General features: G+C 33.7%; 1 protein-coding gene across 1 annotated transcript in view; it reads left to right on the top strand.

Annotated features, from left to right (window-relative positions):
- Positions 1-3,662: 3,662 nt before the first annotated feature.
- Positions 3,663-6,000, top strand: part of side-IV (sidestep IV) — a 39,349-nt gene continuing 37,011 nt past the window's right edge. The window contains exon 1 of the mRNA XM_070637700.1: positions 3,663-4,072. The gene's annotated coding sequence lies outside the window, so the exon portion shown is untranslated. The remainder of the gene's footprint in view (positions 4,073-6,000) is intronic.

Raw genomic sequence — 6,000 nt, 5'->3', positions numbered from 1 at the left:
TCTTAGTGACGGAATGGTTTAAAATTTCTGTATTTGTCATGGGTTCGAGATTCTACATCTGCAGGAGAAGTTTTCACTTATATTTTTTCAAATCATATGAAGCTAAACACGGCCTCTATCCTCTCTTTGTAGGTCTCAAGTATAAAAGTCATCAAATGAATGGCTCTGATCCCACTTCAAACTGAGAGGTTTTCTGAGCACAAAGGTTCATTCGTTAAACAATTAATGGCCACAAATCTCTCTAGTGCAGCTCTAGATCTCGATAATTTGAACAGCTAAGGGCTTTTTACCATATTGACATCCATGTCATATTGCTGACTGACCAGTACATATTTCTGTCAATATTTCACAAAAGTCTCTTACACCGCATTCCTTAAATTGATAACTACTGATTTAATCAACTTAGAAAATAATGTTGGACAATCTAGATCTATGAGTATTAAATCAATTTGTAGAAAAGAGATCTATTGTCTATGCTAAGCAAAACTTTTTCCTGAAGCTTCACAAGATTTATTCTCCACACAAATAATACCAAAACAATCTCACAAATTCAGAATCTGAAGGAAATCTTTAGAAATTTTCCGAAACAATTCAGATATTCACTTAAAAATTTTCTCTTAATGAACAAGTTTTGTCGAAGTTTTTCCATCCCCTCCTCCCCCCATACCCGAGCAAAAAAATTTTCTTTTTCCTCATTTAGCTCGAGAAATTCAATCGATGAAACTTATACTTTTTCAACTCATTAATGTGAACATTAAGTTCAATAATTTAATCAACCAATCAATTATCTTAATGAATTTTTCATCAATCCATTCATTTTGCTTTTTTTTATGTACTTCCCTTCACCTTCTTTAATGATCTCTCAAGTATTGAAATTCAATGCCTCATTTCCATAAAGAGCCTCATTTTCGATAAAGAATGAAATTTTTTCTTATAGATGAAAGAAGATTGAGACTAAATTGCAGTCTCAATCACAATAAATTGTAGATATAAAAATATGAAAGCGACAAGCAGGCATGGATGGAAAGTTTAAAAAATGCGGGCGAATGTAGAGACTCACCCGAGCAGCACAATGCGGGGAATCGCGTTTTTCGCGGTAAAATTGGGTCTTAATCTGCCTTCAAGGTGCAATTAGGACAAATTTGCATGTTCCCGGTTATACTGCTACGAAACGGTGTCCTAGTGCTAGAAGCTGCCAAAAAACGTTGTGTTGTTTGGGCTAGAATATGAAAAAATTACTGCTATATATGTGAATATTAAGGAACATACGGAAAAATGCGAAGGGAGCAAATGGTGGGTAGATGAAGAGTTATTTGTAGGTGTAGTAAAAATATACAAATCATGAATTACAGCAAAGCTTTTATAGCATTTATTCTCAATGTTTGGAGTAGGCGACACAATTGAAGCTTTAGTATGTATGTTAACGTACAACATTGATATCAGACAATCATGTCAAGGTCAATATAGTTTTCTTTTGAATCAAAATCACTGCAAATTCGGGCCCAATCCGAGATGATTCTGACATAGTGCAGAATTCGGTTTGAATCTGACTCCATCCCGAAATCTGTTAGGCTTGGTGCCGGATTTTGTATCAACTAACCCACTTGTGTTATTCAGACACCTGATTAGTCATTATCTGCCATTTTGATCAAGGATGTGGAACTGATCAGTTCCGCAACTTTGCTTTGAGTCAACTGTCAAACTCAGAGGTGGACAACCTGTGCGTCGCGACACAAAAAATGTTGTCCAACTCTGATCTAGTTGCTCAGCTTGTCTTTCCATAATATCGATACGATCTGCAAAAAAACCATCAATAGATGCGTCAAAATTGTCATTCCATATCCAACTTTCCAACTTTTCTTTTCCTGTATACCAAAAATAGGCACATTCACATGATGTGAGTGAACGAAAATTGCTGAAAATTGTTTTTAGATATACACATACAATACATTCCCACCCCTCTGTCGATCGTGTACCAAAGCTACTACTGCTTCATTTCCTTACATTACATACCCATCCTCTCTAGTTTTCAATACTTATTTCCCTTCTGCATGTTTCTGTGTGCCTTTTTATGTGTGTACATCAATAGGAAATACAGAAAAAGAAGCTTTTTTCCTTTTTGGATTCCAAAATGTGAATTTCATCCAGCAATTTGATGATGGTTAGTGCTTGATTTAGGAGGCATGTTACGCATTTTTTATGAAGAGTTGCAGAATTTTTTCCTCCTCATCCTTTTTTTGTTTCTCACATTTTTTTCTATTGTACGTTTGCTATAAGGGATGAGAGACACGCAGTCACATCCCTTGAGATTGTTTTAATAGAATTCACATAATTTGTGAAGTTTATTGATATGGAGAAAAAGGAAGGAGTTTTTATGGCATTTTTTTGTGTGACATGTTTACCCTTTGGAAATTTTTGAAGATATTTTTATGCGGATATATTTAGACGGTATTTTAGGAGACAAGGGGGAGGGGGGTTTGCTGTTCCTAAAGAAAAAATGCCTTTAGATATTCAGATCATTGAGATCCAGAGCTGCACTAGACTGATTCACGGTTAATACTTGTAAAACGAGTAAGAATGCGATATACCTTTGCGCTCAGTAGACATCGGGAGAGGTAAGTCACAAATACCCTTAACCTCTGATTACTCCCCTGAGTCAAGGTCTCGTTCCTTTGTGATTGGTTAATTTAATCAAGCTCAGAGGTCCGACTATAGTTAAAAGTGGGATCAGAATCATTTCTTTGATGAAATTACTAATTTCCTCTGCCGAGTCTCGAACCTCCGATCGCAGGATAAGTATTGCATTAATTAGGCACCGAAGTACTAAACCATTTCCCCCACAGAGCCACTTCAACTCATTCTTCCCAACGAGACATGGGCTTTATTTAACAGATTAAATATTTGATTTTAGAAACGACAAATCACATCTTTAATACACCCCATAGACTTGCTTGAATGTAACATCGCATCTAGTACCACTTTTACCCTTCTACGAATAGAAAACAACATCATCTTCTTCCCAAAAATCAACTTCCATTGGGTTCCAATTTGTAAAGAGATTAGTCTTAAATTAATTGATATTGGAAACCCTCAAAAACAAGTGTTTTCAATCCGAATCCTTTCAAGCATGATAAAGATTCTATTTCAAATCCATTTTCCACAACCTAATTTCACAGAAATGGCTTCTATTTGAAATTATTAATTATACTCTAGACATCCATCAAATCAATTTGTAACCTTGACCTTATTCTCTCTCTCACTCTCGATTTGACCTTGTTGAAGGAAATATTGTAAGAAATTTTCGCAAAGGTAGGCAAAGAAGAGTGGGATGTGAAAATATATCACACGATTAAGGAACAAAAATCGATTTTTTTTCCTTCCTATTTTATATGAATTTGCTTTGATTTTTCTTTTCTCTTTTTTCCCATTTACCGATATATTATTTGTTGTTGTTCTTAAAAACTACTTTTTTTTTTCATGCCGACATGTGATGAACATCTCTCACGTTTGAGAGTCAAATGAGAGACTGAGAGAATATGTGGATTGTGAGAGGATACGTAAAAACGTAAGACGTAAGAGAAATTGTATGTTGTACGTAGATGTAGAATGTAAAAAAAGACAGAAACAACACAGGCGGCAAGAGTTAGTTCAGCCGTGGAATTTAAGATGATGAGACGATTTTTTCGATTCACGGAAGAAATTTGAAGAACAATTTTTTGGATTATTTTTTGTAAAGCATCAGAACTTGATGTAAAGTGACTAAGTGGATTGAATATGTTAAATTTTAGACAAATTTGTTGATATTTTGTGGATTTAAAAAATAAAGAATTGACAAAAAAAAATCGATGAAGGAAAAAAATTGATAAAAAATCCTTAAAAAAGTGAGCAGCATAAATAAGGGCACGAAATACAGAAATAATGAAATGAAATGAAGTGAAGTGATAAAAGCATATAAAAAAATAACGAAAAATGAATGAATGAGAAAAAAAAAGTATAAAATATTGAAAAACGTGCATAACCGAAATTGATCTGATTGCCTTCTTCGTTTCCCATCCGAAATAGAGTGTTGGAAGTAAGAATGAAACATTTTTCTCGTCTCTTATTTTTTTGGTAAATGGTGTCGCATGGATATGATATTATTGATATTGAAAACGTGTACGTAGATGAACATTTTTTAGGAACCAACTCGCCTGCATAATCAATTTTGAATATTATAGCTCCCATAGTAACTCAATCTTGTCGTCCTGAATATATAAAAAATTTATTTCAATAAATTTCGTCTGTTGTTTCTTCTTCCTTTTATTTTTCAATCCTAGTAAATAAGAGACCCAGAAGAGAAAATCGATGAACTTTTTTTTTTGTGTATGTGCTGAGAGAAATTTTTCGGAGCTCCATTTAGTGATTGAATTAATCAAATATTGAAAGGAATGAGAGGAATAAAGAAAAAGGATTTTAAACGTGTCATGGATGGCACACACTATAATAGTTCGAATCGAATTGATACACAAACGTGATGCTTAAATAGAATCAAAATAACAGAGCGATGAGCTTTTTTGAAAGGAGGCAAGGAGAAATTCCCATAGTGAGGTTCAATTATATGTTTGGAAACTGAAAAATAAATAAAGTCTTTTGGTAGCAATGAATAGACTTGATTCGATTTTTATAGACGCATTTAGTGACATTGCTGTAGGGGTTGAGCTTTCTATACAAAATTGCCAAATTCCAGAACTTGGTATAAATTCCTCAAAACTCATTCTATCATCCAAAACAATCCTCAAAATTCAAATATAAATTCAGATCAAATTTCACATGAAAAAATATAAATCCTATTCAAAGTGACAAAGCATTCATCCATACAGAAATGCTTCACATCCGCTCTATAGCTTCTCAAATATCACAATCGTTAAGAGGAAAATAAACACAAATACTGCCAATTGCGGCAATAGTGAAATGTGCACTCAAAACACTGAAACTTTTTTACTTCAGCCATTTGCATTTACCCAATGCAGAACTGGGAATAAAAGTTACAATAAAAACTTCCGCACGTTTTGAAAAAAAAAATCGCACATGAGGTGGATTTTTTTGAAACTTTAAATTCAGCTAATGCAGCCACGAATGTTCAATTAGAGGGAAATATAAAGTTTTTGTTTGGCTGCTGTTCAGTTTTTTATTATTGTAAAGCCCTTTGAATGATTTGGGGTTTGATTGTAATTGAAATTGAATACCTGTCTATAGTTTTATTTGAATAGTTTTGTTGTGGTTTTAGTTAAATATTGGGAAATTGTTGGTGCATTACATAGTGGAATTAGTTTAGAATTAAAATTATGAGCCACAGAAATGTTGAAGGATCCGATATGACCACCTGCATTCTCTGCATTTTAGATGTACAGGCCTGCAAAATTTGGCTTACTTCATGGTCTGGCCTAGGCTGCCGATCTGAATTTTTGTCTGCAGGACTACAATTTTGGACGAACCTCTAAGCTGAATACATCACTAATTTAGCTAAGAAAGGGTTGGACGGGGATGATGAGACCCCCCAAAAATCTGGTATAGAATATGATTTAAACTAGAGATGTGACTAAAGTATTCACATGGCAATCATATCTGACATTTTCAAATAATTCTACAAATGAAGTTGAGGATTTGCGAGGCTATGACTTAATAAACCAAATATCCTGTCAACGACCTCAACCCCCATCAAAATCTATAAATTAAAAAATTAAGCAACCTCCAAAAATCATTAAGTAACTCCTCATTTCCATGCCAAATTACTCCATAAACCATAATTCTTACTTATTTTCATCATCATAATTTTTCCAAGGGGAGTAATAGCAAAAAAGTCAAGTAAGAAGAGGAACAGAAACTAAAATAAAATTCTTAACGTCATGTAAGAAAATTCCAAAGCACATTCCACATGAAGGCAGAATAAAAAAAAAAACTTTTTTTCCTCACTTTTTCATTATAAAAAAAGAATTTCTTTATGACAAGTTAAAATTCTCA

This window comes from Chironomus tepperi, unplaced genomic scaffold, assembly GCF_022539635.2.
Source record: "Chironomus tepperi strain 1889 unplaced genomic scaffold, CSIRO-AGI_Ctep_v1 contig_163, whole genome shotgun sequence".
Lineage (NCBI taxonomy): Eukaryota > Metazoa > Arthropoda > Insecta > Diptera > Chironomidae > Chironomus > Chironomus tepperi.
The sequence above is the reverse complement of the archived record's forward strand: the minus strand, read 5'-3'. Positions and strand labels throughout refer to the sequence as shown.